Raw genomic sequence first — 15818 nt, 5'->3', positions numbered from 1 at the left:
AAGAACAATCTGACAATAATAGCCAGAGGGGAGTGGGGAGGGGACAGTGAGGAGAGGGGATTACAGGAACTACTATAAAGGACACATGGACAAAACCAAGGGGGAGGGTGGAGGTGGGGGAGGGAGGTGGGTTTGGCTGGGGTGGGGTGGAGGGAAGGGGAGAAAATGCAGACAACTTGTAATTGAATTAACAATTAAAAAATGGAAAAAAAATATATAAAAAATATCACTAGACAAAGAACATGTATGAAAAAAATAAGAAACAAAACTAGGCAAACAACTGGAACAGGAATAGAATCACAGAAATGGAGATCACATGCAGGATTATCCATGGGGAGGGGGAGGGGGGGAATGGGGGGCAAGGTAGAGGGAATAAGAAGCATAATAGGTAGGCACAAAATAGACAGGGAGAGATTAAGAATAGTAGAGGAAGTGGAGAAGCCAAAGAACTTATATATATACAACCCATGGACATGAACTAAGTGGTGGGGGGAATGTTGAAGGGTGGTAGGGTACAGGGAGGAGAGGGATAAAGGGGATAACAAAGTTGGGAAAAATTTTAAAAAGAAACAAAGAAAAGGAAATGTTCCACAGATCTTGGGGCCAGAGGTGGTTTGGCCTCAGCCAGCCCATATTTCAGAGTTTATGGGGGTAATTTGTCACCTACTTTTGTTGTGGATGTTTCCCTGGGGTTTTGGCCCTGCTTTCCCATTCTCTCTCTCATTTGTTGGGGCTGGGGGAGTCGAGGGAGGGTTGGGAAGATTCAAAAATGATGTTTCCGGCACTGTTGCCAGTTTCCCAGAATCCAGAAACTGTACTATTCCGTATCAGAATAATTAATAAAGATGTTTTAACTTCGACACAACAGAATACAGACACAAGTAGAAGTTGTGGGCAAAGTGGAGGAGATGTGAGGACCTGGATCTAAGTACTGTCTCCACCCACTCCTGCAAGGACAAGAAGAATACGCATTACGGGGTGAGCGGGTTCTACAGCGAATGGCAGCGGTTTCCTTCCAGAAACTCCGAGGAGCTGCTCCCAGCTGTTGTTTAGAGGAGTGCTTTCCAACTCCTTTTGGTGAAGGACCTTTTGTTTCTTTCTTTCTGAAATTATTTCCAATCCATAATGGTTAATGTTTTTGGAAAATGCAGTAAAATTAGCAGTAAAATTAACTGGAAAAAGACACACCAAACATTATTAGTTTCACCAGACATGAAGTCTGTCTGCATATACTACACCCTCGGGTTCTACACTTATCACAGGCCCGGAACAGTTGGCAGAGCACCGTCAATTTGCAAACTGAATTCCTTTCCTAGGACTGCAGTAGGTTGCAGGTGGACATGCATTGGCGGGGGGTGGGCATCACTGAACCCCCTGCACGGCCCGTCCTTGTTTTGTGAACCTCATTTTCAGTAGTTGTCATGTGGAGGGCACAAGACTATTTTAAAGGCAGAGTCAGCTTGTAGCTTTCTGCAGAGGCAAGCAGAGCACCCTGGGGAATCGTAGCCACTGACTGAGAAGGGCCAGGCCTGGAGGTGAGGTTGGGCTATGCGGAAGCTGGAGGAAGGAGACACTTCTGGCCCCACCAGCACCCATGGAAGCCCAGCCTTCTAAGCAGAAGTCCATCGGAGTCTTTATTCCCACCTGATACTGACTGCATTTGACAATGCCAGGGAAAGGGCTGGCACGGCCAATAGGTGGCCTCCTGAGGGGAAAAGTGCCCAACCTACCCACCGGCTGCCACGCTAACACGGGGAGAGAACCTCTGTGCTGCCATCATCTTGGGCTCCAGCCTCACTTCCCTCGCTTTGGAGGAGACACTGTTCCGTAACGAGATCGGTTCCTGCAAACCCCTTTGCAGCACTGTGACATAATCCTGTACCCCTACCTCTACCTCCCACTATGTGCCGGTTCCTGGAACAGCCCATCGTCCTGACCTGGTCAAGTGTGTAATCTCCATGTCGGGTAGCATTCACGTACTAGTATCTGTGACTATCCCCTACCCCCTTTACCCTACATAATTTTTTGCCACCTGTCAAGGTGCGGGCATTCATTTTGTCTTGCAGCTGCCCAAAAGGCACCTCATGTGTAAGTTTCCCTTAGTAACTCAGTTACCATAGTGGAGTGGCCAGCCTCTTTCTTTGGTCTTTCCCTGCCCTCCGAACACCCAGGTAGACTTTTGGCCCTGGGATCGGTCCCTGGGGCTGTGTGGTCCTAACGATTGGCGAGCCACCCAGGAGAGTGAAGAAATGGGTCTTGGCAAAGAGGCGTATGTGGGACAATTCCTGCGTTGGCCATCTAATTCCATGTGGGGACGGGTGGCTAGATGCACGTGGACAACTGTGTCAGTGGGGGGACACCCCCAAAATGCCAACCGGTCTCACGCACTTGTTTGTGGAGCTACACGCCACATGTTGTGGCAAGGGAAAAAAACCCACGGCCCCAGCTGTGGGGTGGCCCCTCTTATGGGTGATTCAGCTCCTGAATGGTGGCAAATGTGACTGCCAACTGCTCCCAAATTTACAGGTGACAGTTCAGGTTTGGGACGACTTCAAACCCCCCCTGCTACACAACAACCTCAGGATTCTCTGTCTGTCTCGATCCCACACTGAGAGGCCAGAAGAGGTGGCCAGTGGGAACGGGAGGACGAGGCGTTGGGGATGTGGATGTGGGCCAGCTTACGCAAAGCATAAGCTCATGTGCGAGACACTGACGTCAAGACGCAGCAGTCAGTGAAGACCTACTAGGCCTGTCTGACTCCCCGCTTCACCTGCCCCTATGGGGTCATCTAGTGGTGCAAACTGCCCCATCACCACCGCACCCTCATGCCAGGTCACATCCCGGGCCACCTCAAGGAGAAATGAGGAGGGTGGGTCATGGCAGGGAAAAGCAGCCCAAGAGTAAGGGAATTGCCTGCTCAAGGTTGACCAGAAAACATATGATATATCTTTTTTTCTGCTTCTTCTTTCCATAGTTCCTCTCTAGACCATGGGCTCTGAAATCTGGAAGGAGCATTTATCGAGCATTCATTCCTCTGTCTCTGCCTAGTGGCGACCCGGGGAGCGTGCAATCAGGCGCCACATTCAGTCATCAGATGAGTACAGAGAGCCTAAAGGGTGCTGACGCGCCCCTGAGGTTGAAGGGCTGTGTGTGCCGTCCCTGAGCGTCTATCTCCAGGGAAGGATTTCCAAACAGGACAGACTCTGAGCACTGGTTCGGGAGACATTCCGAAGCTTCTTCAGGTTCCCTGCTGCTCGGGCTGTTCCACACTCTTGACTTGCTCTGTCTGCAGTGCACTGGGCGAGGCCAACAGGAAGCCCTTCCACAGAGACACGGAAATAGCAGCCCAGGACGCCTGCCTGTCTTTTTCTTTCCTTCAGCACTTTCTGCCCTGGCCACGTGGACCTTCTCTGCCTCCCCACTGTTGAGCTTGCGGTGTGCATTTCCAATGGGAACAACGCTGCCAACGTGCCCTCCAGAGGCGCTGCCCCAGCATACACCGTCCTCAACAGCGTGTAACAGTCATTGTAGCCTCACTCAGACTGATGCAAATGTTCGAGATTTTGCCCATCTGATGCGCAAAAACATCTCTGTTTTAATGTGCCTTAAAAAAAAAGTTGTTAGTGAGGCCGAACATCGTTTCTTTGTTTGTTTGTTTATTTGTCTTTGTATTTCTTTTCTTATGGCCTGCATGTTCACCTTCATAGATTCATAGCCTATTTCTACATTGTGTGGTTTGCTTTGCTTTAAAAAATTCCTTGTTAACAAATTAGCGCCCTCAAATTGACACGAGCAATCTCCCATTTGTCCCTTGCTACACATACTTGTTCAATTTTACATAGCCACTTGATTGTTTTCCTCCCCTGGGGTTTCTGAGCTCATATTATTTTCAACACTCTCAGAAGATAAGATATCCACCTGTCCCTTTCTCTAGTAGTTTTAGTGTTCCATTTTCCAGAGTTTACTCTTCGATCCACCTGGGATTTACCTTCTTTTAAAGATTTCTTATTTATTTATTTTTAGAGTGGGAGAGAGGGAGAAAGAAGGAAACACCAAAGTGTGGTTGCCTCTCGCGCACCCCCTACTGGGGACCTAGCCCGCAACCCAGGCATGTGCCCTGACTGGGAATCGAACTGGTGACCCTCTAGTTTGCAGACCAGCACTCAGTCCACTGAGCCAAACAGCTAGGGCTCAGTGCAATTCCTATTAAGACACCAAAGGCATACTTCACCGATCTAGAACAGATATTCTGAAAATTTGTATGGAACCAAAAACAGCCCCGAATAGCATCGGCAATCTTGAGAGACAAGAACAAAGTTGGAGGGATCACAATCCCCGATATCAAACTACACTAAAAGTCCACTCTAATCAAAACAGTCTGGTACTGGCATAGATCAATGGAACAGAATGGAGAGCCCAGAAATAAACCCAGGTCTTTGTAGTCAACTAATATTTGACACAGGAGGCAAGAGCATACAATGGAGTAAAGACAGTCTATTCAATACATGGCATTGGGAGAACCGGACTGGTACACGCAAAAAGGAAAAAGAAAAAGAAAGTAGACCACCTTCTTATACTATACACCACAATGAGCCCAAAATGGATAAAAGACTTAACTAGAAGACATGATATATAAAAATCCTAGAGGAAAATACAGGCAGTAAGATTCCAGATATCTCACATAGTAATATTTTCCCCGATGTATCACCTAGAGCAAAAGAAATATTAACAATGGGACTACATCAAATTAAAAAGCTGGAGAAATGCACAGCTGAAGAAATGATGCTTAAAATGAAAAGGGAACTAACTGCATGGGAGAACACATTGGCCAACGAAACATCAGACAAGGGTGTAATCTCCAAAATATATAAAGCACTTATACAACTCAACACCAGGAAGACAAATAACCCAATTAAAAGATGGGCAAAAGACCTGCGTAGACATTTCTCTAAGGAGGACACCCAGATCACCCATAGACGTGTGAAAAAATGCTCAACTTCTCTAGCCATGGGAGAGATGCAACTTGAAACCACAATGAGATATCACCTCACAGCTGCCAAAATGGCTGTCAGTAATAAATTAACAAACAACTCGTGATGGCGAGGATGTGGAGAAAAGAGACCCCTAGTGCACTGTTGGTGGGAACGCAGACTGGTGCAGCCACTGCGGAAAACAGTATGGAATTTCCTCAAAAATCTAAAACGGAACTGCCTTTTGACCCGGTGATTCCACTGTTGGGAACATACCCGAGAATTCCGAAACACCAATCCAAAAACACTCATCTACCCTCACGTTCATAGCAGCACTATTTACAATAGCCATGAGTTGGAATCAGCCTACTTGCCCATCGGTAGATGAGTGGATCAAAAAACGGTGGTACATCTACACAAGGGAACACTACGCAGCAGAAAGAAAGAAGGAACTCCTACCTTTCGTGACAGCATGGATGGAACTGGAGACTACTATGCTAAGTGAAATAAGCCAGTCGGTGAAAGACAAAAAACATACGATCTCACTCATAAGAGGAATCAAATGAACAAAATAAACTAACGAGCAAAATACAACCAGAGGCATGGAACCATGGAACTGACTGACAGCTGTACGTGGAGAAGGGGGAGGCTGACTGACTGGAAGAAGGTGAAGGGATCAGTCAAAGAACGCAAATGAAGGTCCCATGGACATGGACAACACTGAAGGGATGGAATATGGAAGTGGGGTGCGGGCTGGATGGGGGACGGGCGAAGGGCAAGGAGTGCTACAACTAATAGCATAAACAATAAAATATTTTTAAAAATTAAAATAAAATGAAATACATTCTGGTTCAATCCCTGGCAGGGCACATGTACGAATTAACCAATGAATGCATAAATATGTGGAATGACAAATTGATATGTCTCTCTCTCTCTCTCCTTCCTTCTCTCTCTCTAAAACTCAATAAATTAAAATTTTTTTTTGAATAAATAAATGCTGTTTTGGAAGAAAGCCCCAGAAAGAAAGTGAGAAGACGAACAATTTAGAAAAAGATTGGTAAGCCAAATAATAAACAAAAGTTAAGAACTTTAAAATGAAACTATCTTTTAGAAATCTCCATAAGACAAAGAACTCAGAAGAAAATTGTACATCTGACAGGAAGATGGAATTCGTGGAATAAGAATTATAGACAGTTAATGTGCATGTGGTATGACCCGACCTATGTAAAATAAAACATATTTTCTTAAAATCGCAACCCTAGCCAGATGTCTTGGTGTGAGCGTTATCCTCTCTGCCTCTCGAACATATCCTCAGGAAAGAACTTTTTAAAATGTAGGGTCATATATCCTGAGAAGAAAATTAAAAAAAGAGCACTAGCTGTTGTGGCTCAGTGGATTGAACAATGGTCTGTGAACCAAAGGGTCGCGGGTTCGATTCCCAGTCCGGGCACGTGCCTGGGTTGTGGGCCAGGTCCCCAGCAGGGTGCATGCAAGAAGCAACCACACACTGATGTTTCCCTCCCTCTCTTTCTACTTCCCTTCCCCTTGTTCTAAAAATAAATAAATAAAATCTTTTAAAAAAATCAAAAAAAAAAGTACAAAACTGTTAATAGGGGTTAGTGCAGAGACTCAGATTACGAGAAATTTTTACTTTCCAACAACACAACTTTGTATAAAGCATGAATGGTTTTATAATAAGCATATATTACAATTGAAAAGAATTAAAAATGTCTAAGCATGAAGAACTGTAAATACACTGTGGTCTCAGTTGTGTTTCCTGCTCAAATGTGCAGGTACACACATTTGTAGTTCAAAGAGACCTGAAGGAACCATCAAACTGTTCACAGTAGTTCTCTCAGCGGGGTGTGGGGAGATGGTTGAGTGTATTTTTCATCATTTCATAAGTTTCTGTAACTGCAAAACTGATCCAATGAACGTATTTTACTTCCATCAATGGAAGAAAACATTTTAAATTGCAAACTACGCCACAGAGACATGTGATCCCTGCCGGAATGGTGGAAACCTGGCACATAAAGTAGGATTCACCAAATGGACCTTCTACATTAACTTCCAAGCTCCTGTATTATTGGACTCACCCTCAAGCATCAGGTATGTGCCAGCCTCACTGTGGAGAACACGCGTGGTCCTGATTTGAGGTGACAAAGGCCTAGCAGGCACTTTCTTTCCCAAGGACCTTAAACAAAGCCCCCTTCACCTCCTCGTTTCGCATGCTGTGGATGATGGGGTTGAGCATGGCAGTGAGGACCACATACAGCGCAGAGAGCACCTGGTCTCGCAAGCCCGAGTATGCGGAGCTGGGAAGGACGTAGCAGAGCACTGAAGTGATAGAGAACATACAGACCACAGTGATGTGAGCGCCACAGGTGGCAAAGGCTTTCCTTCGGCCCTCAGCACAGTGAATCCTGAGAACAGCAGCCACAACGTGTATATAGAAGATCACGAGCAGGGCGCAGGGGGCGAGAGCCACCAGAAAACTAAAGAAGAACAGGGCAAGTTCATTTGCCTGCGTGCTGGAGCAAGAGAGTTTCAGCAGTGCAGGGAGGTCACAGGAGCAGCGGGCGATGAGGCGAGGTCCACAGAATTTGAGTAGAGCTGCAAGGGTGGTGTGGGTGAGTGCATTGGCCATTTACCTCCAACAATGCTCTTAAGGACATTCACTGCTTGGCAAGCATCACACAACTTTCCCAGGGGTGCATGTGTGTGTGTTTATCCATGTGCCTGTGTTTACTGGGTATACTTTGGAAGGCCTGTATATCCTGCTCATAACTATAAGTTTCTTCTTCCAGGAAGCCTCAGATTAGCATCATCAGTGTTATAGGCCTCCCCCATGGCCATGGTACAACTAACTCTCTGGCTGCCATAAGAGTGCCATGCAAATGAAGATTAGGGTCCTTTTTGGTGGCAGAGGCATAAGCAGCAGCAGCAGCAGCAGCAGCAGCAGCAGCAGCATTTTGTATGTGCCCTAGTGTATTAGTGAGGGTTCCCAGAGAAGCAGACCGATGTATGTGCACGAGGAATTGGCTCCCATAATTTTCATAAGTTCCATGACCTACTGCCTGCATCCTGGAGACTCAGGAAAGCCAGGGATACAACTCAGTCAGAGTCTGAAGACCTGTGAACGAGCAGAGCTGGTGGTGTAAATCCCAGTCCAAAGGCAGAGGATGAGATGAGATGTCCCAGGTCCAACAGTGAGGCAGGGAAAAGGGATGAATTTCTCTTCCTCATTGTGTTCCATCTAATCTCTCCGCAGGTTGGCTGACGCCCACTCACAGCGAGGGGGGCAATGTACTTTACCGAGTCTACGGATCCAAATGCTAATCTCACCTGGAAACACCCTCAGAGACATATGCACGTATAATGTTTAGTCTGGGCACCCCGTGTCCTGTCCAGATGACACAAATAAACCATCACAAGCTGAGTCACACATCACAAGGAGTCACAACAAGTTGACCCCGTACCGACTTGACACCCATACACATCTCCTTAAACGATACTTAACCTCAAATGGAGACAAGAACAAGTTCATTATTCCACCTAACATGATACAGCTACCATGGATCAGGTTGAAAATGCACTACCATTTTCCCAGAAGAAGAGTTAAAGTCCTCGAGTGAATTTACTCTTTTTCTTGGTATCCCATAACTTAAATACTATGATATAAAATCAATACATCTTATGTTATGTGATGAGGGAATGAAAGTTCAAACACAGCTCTGTGCGCACTTGTGTGTGTGTGTGTGTGTGTGTGTGCGTGTGCTGTAGGCCAGCAGAGCGTAAAGTCATAGGAAAAGGAAGCAAACATTTTGCTAGTGGGTGACTGGGGGTAGTAGTGAGTGGTCTATTCCCACTTCCACCCCTTGGTTCCTGGGCCCATGAATCCTACCTGTGGGGAGAAACCAGCACCATATAGGGGGCGATGATGTGGAGCTGTATAGGGAGAAGCGTGCCCCAGCCTCAGAAGGTATTGCCACCTAGCTGGCCCTGTGACTGAATCTGCGGAAGACCATTCCACCTTTCTATCAAGCCAGCTGCTTCCGGATGGTGGAGAACATGGTCGGGCCAGTGAGTTCTGCGAACGTGGACCCATTGCCTCACTTCTTTCCTGTGGAGTTCTTTGATAACAAGTAATGCTTTGTGGAATAGGATTAGGGTGGATAAGGCAACTGTGCAAGTCCACGCATGGTGGTTTTGGCAGAAGCAGTGTGTGCAGGGAAGGAAATAACACATCCCAAGTAAGTGTCTGTTGCGGTAGGAACAAATGGCTGCCCTTTCCACAATGGAAGTCGTCCAGTGTAGTCAACCTGCCACCAGGGAGCTGGCTGACCACTGTGGGGGTTGGTGCCATGCTAGGGGTTCAGCGTGGGTCTGTGTTGCTGGCAGATTGGGCACTCAGTGGCGGCCATTTCCGAGCCAGCCTTGATGAGCGGAAGTCCACGTTGCCACGTTTACACAGCACCTCCATCTCTGCCGCCAAACACTTTGTTCACGAGCCCATTGGGCGATGACATGGGTGGCTGAGAAAAAGGCTGGTAATCATCTGCACAAGGGCCCGGCTGATTATTAAAATCCTCCTCTGCTGAGGTCACCCTTGGGGAGCATCCCCATGGCGCACAAATATCCTTACATTTTTGCCCGTTCAGAGAGGTCTCTCCACATACCTCTTCCCCAAATTCCTTTCTCACCAAGTTTCCAAACATGCTCCTTCCAAGTCCCTGACCACCCAACTAGACCATTATCCAGGGCTCATGGATTGGTATATAATCACGATCACACATCTGGCCATTTCTCTTTCCTGGCAAAGTGAATGACCAGGTGCACTGCTTGAAATTCTGCCCACTGGGAGGATTCCCCTTCACCACTGTCCTTCAGCAACGTCCCAGAGTGGGGCTGTAGTGCTGTAGCTCTCCACCTTCACGTGGTGCCTGTACAGCACACAGAATCACCTGTAAACCGAGTCTTCTCTTTCTTTCTCTCTCTGTCAACTGATCAGGGAGAGCGCCCCAGGAGCCCATAGGTAGAGGCTGGGAGAGAGCAGGCCGTGCCGCAGCCGTAGGGGCCATGGGCATTTGGTCCACTTCTTCATGTAACCCACTTGTGCCTTCAGGGCCTGCCCAGGCCCAAACTCATATATGCCACTTCCACTGGCACACCTAACTTTACATCTTGGTGGGTCAGATAACACCCAGCTTATGGTGGGATGCTCAAATGGCACGCTAACTCGGCGTCCCATGTTTAAGCGTTCAGTCTCCACTGAAGTCCAGGAACAGGCCAAAAGCTGTTTCTCAAAAGGAGAGTGGTTAACTGCACATGATGGCAGGGCTTTGCTCCAAAATCTCATTAGAGGCCCCCCCAAAGCTCCAAACAGCATCCCTATCCGCCACCGGTAATTCAAACCCCATTACATATGTACCCTTGACATTGTAATGGCCCCCACAGAGTAAGGAATTGAGCACCCCTTGAGAATGTTTGCCAAGGGATATCCCCCACAAAAGAAGCTCTCTATGATCAGCTGGATAAGAGGACCTGCTGTGTGGATGGCAGTCAGCTTATTTCCCACTCTGCAGCGGGCAGCAAGTTTTCCTGTGTGCAACAGACGCTCTTCCCGTATATGTATCTGCCCTTCGCACCACCACGGTTTTGTCAGCAGTAGCACCTGTGGACATAAAGCCTAATTCACCATTAGATACTCCCTCACAAAGGCTCTAATGAGATGGATTTGAGACTGTTACCTAAGCATGTAGGGATGCTTGTGCTTTGAACCAACTAGCAAAAGGAGTTTATTGGGTTGACTGGAGTGTGGGATCCGGATTATCGAGACGGAGAGAATTTCTGCTACATAAGTGAAGTCAGAGAAGCGTATTTCTGAGCCCCACAGAACTTTGGCATACACCTGCTGGTACTGCTATACGCTTTGGAAAAATTTAGAGGAATACGGCAACCACCCCTTACGGACAGGACCGGGAAGTCTCGGCCCTCTAACAATGAAGGCTTAGGTCACCGCATCTGATGGAGTCATAATCAGCTGAAATGTGGAGCAAGGACAAACTGTAGATGGATTGGATAACAGAGAAAGGAAATGAAAATTTCAACTGTGGTGTATTGCAAATTTTAAATCCTCTCATGTCCTGCTGCGTCAACATCCCCGCAAACAGCACATGGGCACCTCACGGCAACCAGGTGTACCAGCGGGACAGCTTTGTCCCTGCCACGGGAGCTGACCAGACACCTCCCCACAGAGGACACACAGGAGGCCAATAGACATATGAAAAGACGCTCACCGTCACTCATCGTCAGAGAAATGCACATTAAGACCACGATGAGATGTCACCTCACACCTGGCAGAATGCCTCCCATCCATGTATCAGCAAACAACAAATGTTGGTGAGGCTGTGTAGAAAAGGGAACCCTCGTGCACTGTCGGTGGGAATGCAGACTGGCACAGCCACTGTGGAGAGCACTGTGGAGGTTGCTCAAGAAATTAAAAATAGAACTACCTGATGACCCAGCAATTACAGTTCTGGGTATTCATCTGAAGAGATCCAAAACACGAATTACAATAGGCACGTGCACCCCTATGTTCACTGCAGTGTTATTTACAATAGCCAAGCTGTGAAAGCAACCAAAGAGGCAATTGATGCACTATGGGATAAAGAAGCTGTGGTTCATACATGCCATGGAAAACAGAATGAAATGTCACCATTAAAACAGAATGGCGACATTCTGTTTTAAAACAGAATGAAATGTCACCATTTGCAACAACACCGATGGACCCGGGGAGTGGTATGCTAAGTGGAGTAAGTCAGAGAGAGAAAGACAAATCCCGCATGATTTCACTTGTATGTGGAACTCTGAAGAACAAACTGAAGGAACAAACACAACCGAATCAGACACAGGGAAACAGAGAACAGACTGATGACTGCCAGAGGGGAGCGCAGTGGGGGGCTGGGTGAAGAGATGAAGGGACTAAGAAAGGCCAATTGGTAGTCACAAAACAGTCACAGCGATGTAAAGTACGGCATAGGGAATATGCTCAATAATATCGTATTAACTGCATATGGTGCCCAGGAGGTACTAGACTTAACTGGCAGATCACTTTGCAAATTATATAAACGTCTAACCACTATGCTGTTCACCTGAAACTAATATAAGATAATATTCCGAGTCGACTATATATTAAAAATTACATTAATTTTCTTTCAAAGATTGGCCCCTGCCACAAGTTCCCATTCCTCCTGGCCCCTTACCTTCCAACGCCTAGTAACATTCAAACACACCAGGGAAATGCCCTTGAGCCTTTTGTTGGGTACCCCACCCTGACTCCCAGGAAAGTCCCTTCCTTGCCCATTGGTCCACACTCCCTCCCTGTTCCCCACTGTCATGGTTGCGCCCACAGCCTTGGCGCTCCCTCCCAGGTGACCCTCTCTTAGCACGCAGTGCAGTCATTCTGTCTCTCTGGAAACTGAGTATAATCAAGTTTTCTTTTATCTTGTATTTTTGCCTGTGCCTCTCCTGTGTCCCTTCTTGGGATTGTGCCTGACCAACCATCAAGCTGAAGAAAGAAACCAAACCAAACATGTGGCTGTTCGTGGAACTGCAGAAATGAGGACTGCAGGAACTCATGCCAACTTGACCTCATTGTTATTTGGGGGGTGCGTGTGTGTGTGTGTGTGTATCAGTTTCTTCTCTTTCTCACTAAGGGAATGAGGATGCACTGACACAGTTGACACAGTATTTATAAGGCATTCACAAGTCTTTGTTCATGTTTTATGAAATGCTTTATCTTCACAAAAATGGAAACCTTTCACAATTTACCTGAATGGCATTGCCTGAAAGTCAGTCCCTGACCCAGTACTGTGAAGCCGATGGCTTTGTTGGTATTGAGCCAGGTACTATGTGGCTCTCATGTCCTTTAATGTGCCAGATGCTTCCCTATCTGTTTGCACAGTAAAAGTTCAGGTTTCAAGTCACCTTGTCTTTTGTGATTCTATATGTAATGTTTTCATCAGGCAAGTGATGAGCTCTGAGAATCAGACACCACAAATGAACACGTTTCATTATGCACAGAGTGTGGTGCCCTCTCAAGGAGAGGCTTCCCATAAATGGACGTGTAAATTATAAATACAGAGCTTTTTCACTCTTTGACAAGGATGGGGATGGAACTATAACAACGAAGGAGTTGGGAACCATACTGAGGGCTCCTGGGCAGAAACCCAGAGAAGCAGAGTGACAGGACATGACCGATGAAGTGGATGCTGAGGGTAATGGCACAGTTGAGCCCCTGAAATTTCTGACGATGATGGCAAGAACAACGAAAGACACAGACGGTGAAGAAGAAATTGGAGAAGCATCCTGTGTGTTTGATAAGGATGGCAATGGCTATATTAGTGCAGCAGAGCTTTGCCATGAGGACAAACTTTGGACAGAACTTAACAGACGAAGATGTTGATGAAATGATCAGGGAAGCAGACATCGATGGTGATGGTCAAGGAAACTATGAAGAGTTTGTACAAACGATGACAGCCAAGTGAAGACATTGTACACAATGTGTTAAATTTCTTGCACAAAATTGTTTGTCTTTTCTTTGTTTGTAACTTATCTGTAAAAGGTTTCCCCTACTGTCAGAACAGTACGCACGTAGCTCTGGCCAGGTTGCTCATCTGGTTGGAGCATTGTCCCGTGCCCCAAGGAGGTTATGGGTTCGAGTGTCGGTCGTGGCACATACCTGGGTTGCGGGTTTGATCTCTGGCTGGGGCACAAGCAGGAGGCACCCGATCAATGTTTCTTTCTCTCATCAATGTCTCCCTCTCGCTCGCTCTCCCACTCTCATGCTGTCTCCCTCCCTTCCTCTCTCTCTCAAATCAATGAAAGTATAGCCTTGAGTGAGGATTAATATACATATACATGCATGCATAGTAATTAGGTCTTCATTCCTTCATGTTTTCTTCCCTTACCTCACTGTCATTTTCCTGAGCTTATTTTAGAAAACCGATCGAGTAACATGCTGCATGTGGTTTACTCTGGATATATCTAAGCCCCCCTGCACATCTAAACCTGGATGCAGTGGGTCAAATGAGGGAACGTCTGGGCCATGCCTTTTTTAAAAGTAGTTTTCTTTAGGAACTGTCAGCCTGTTGTATGAAGTGTGGAGTTGTTACTCTACACGGACAATGGACTGTCAACAATATGTCCTTAAAAGTTCCACTATTGCAAAACGGGTGCATTATCCAGGTACCCATACAGTACATTTTTGCACTGCTGGTCCAATACCAGAAACATTTTCTTTCATGGTTACATGCTTTTTACGCTTTGGTTAGCCCCTTAAAGAAAATATGCCTATGGCAAAATTTGCTTCAAATCCTTTCCAAGTTCTATATCTGTTTTCCAATAAACAAAAGTTTTACCCAATTAAAAAAAACCTCATGCACTATATGATCTAACAAAATTAAATGTATATCAGCAAACACATATATCCATCGTTGAATCTATGCCACACTCCACCACTGACTTCTTCTGAGCCCTTGCATACATCTCTTCACACTTTTCTGTACCTGTTGCCTCAGGTACAAAATGAAAACTGTAACCTCTACTACCAATAAAAGTAGCAAAAGAAATGAGCTCCCTACACATATGCAAAGTATGGTCAGAGACAGTGATGTCAGCATCGTGGTGGAGTGAGAAAACCTCTTTGTATCTCCCCTTCCATTTACAAGTCAGACAAGCACAGTTCAACAAAGGTACCTCTGCTCAGCTCACACACGTGCCCGAAATCCATGCATTACTGCATCTGAAGATGAGTGTATCGGCACCTGTACTGCAGACAGGATGGGGTAAAGGATAGGGCTGGTGTCCACAGAGGCACTTGGTGTCATCTGATGCTGTGGCCTCAGCTAACAAGTGGCGGAGGAGTCGGGATGCAGGCCTCACAAAATAGCCTGGATAGTGAAAGAGGCAATAGCAGAACCCCTGACTCACAAGCTGGCTACTACACCTGCCACTCCCCCCCCCCATTATGGCAGAACCCAGTAGCAGTACCTGAGACTTGTTAAACAGCACAGTGGTGCCTGCAGCCATTACTAACAAGGAAGAAGTGCTGTGGACTTGCAAACCTGCATCCCTTCAGCCACCTTTGGGGCAGAACCCAGTAGAGGCAGTAGAGATGTGTCAAAGAAAATAGTGGGGCTGGTGGCCTTTAGTAACAAGGAGGCAGTGCTCAGAGCTCACAGGCCCAGTTCCCCACCACCCATCGAGTCCACCCACCATGGTGGTGGTGCCTCAAGACCGAGGTGACCTGGACCCCAGTGGCCTGGCAGCAATTTCTGCACCCAAAACCAGGCCACTGCACCATGATCCCGGAGGCACAAGTAGCAAAGGTAAGAGGAAACAAAAGCACCACCTCTACTAATCAATCTATTGAATTGTCAAGACCAACATGATAAACAAGGGAAGAGTTCACTATCTCAAATGTTCAGGCAGAGACACAATTCATCAAGAACCATGGATACCAAGGTAAGACGGCAGTGCAAAAAGAAAGTAAAAAGTCTCCAGAAAGCAAACTCAGTCATGAAGACTGTGATTTAAATGACAGAGAATTCAAGACTGCAGTTATGAAGTAACTCAATGAGATACAAGAAAACTCAGAAAGGCAGATATGTGAGCTCAGAAACAAACTTAATGAACTAAAGGGGTGCTTCTCCAAAGAGCTTGAAACTGTCAAAGAGAACCAAAGAGAAATAATGGAGCTGAGGGACTCAACAAATATGATGAAGCGTATCGGAAATAGCGTTAGAAAGACTGAAAATAGAGCAGAGCACATGGAAGGGAGAATTA

The 15818-nt window shown here is 46.5% G+C and overlaps 1 pseudogene; it reads left to right on the top strand.

Moving 5' to 3' along the window:
• Positions 1 to 9029: 9029 nt before the first annotated feature.
• Positions 9030 to 13519, top strand: LOC128779923 (calmodulin-like; annotated as a pseudogene).
• Positions 13520 to 15818: the final 2299 nt, after the last annotated feature.

This window comes from Desmodus rotundus, chromosome X (genome assembly GCF_022682495.2).
Source record: "Desmodus rotundus isolate HL8 chromosome X, HLdesRot8A.1, whole genome shotgun sequence".
NCBI lineage: Eukaryota > Metazoa > Chordata > Mammalia > Chiroptera > Phyllostomidae > Desmodus > Desmodus rotundus.
This window is presented reverse-complemented; position numbering and strand designations above follow the sequence as displayed.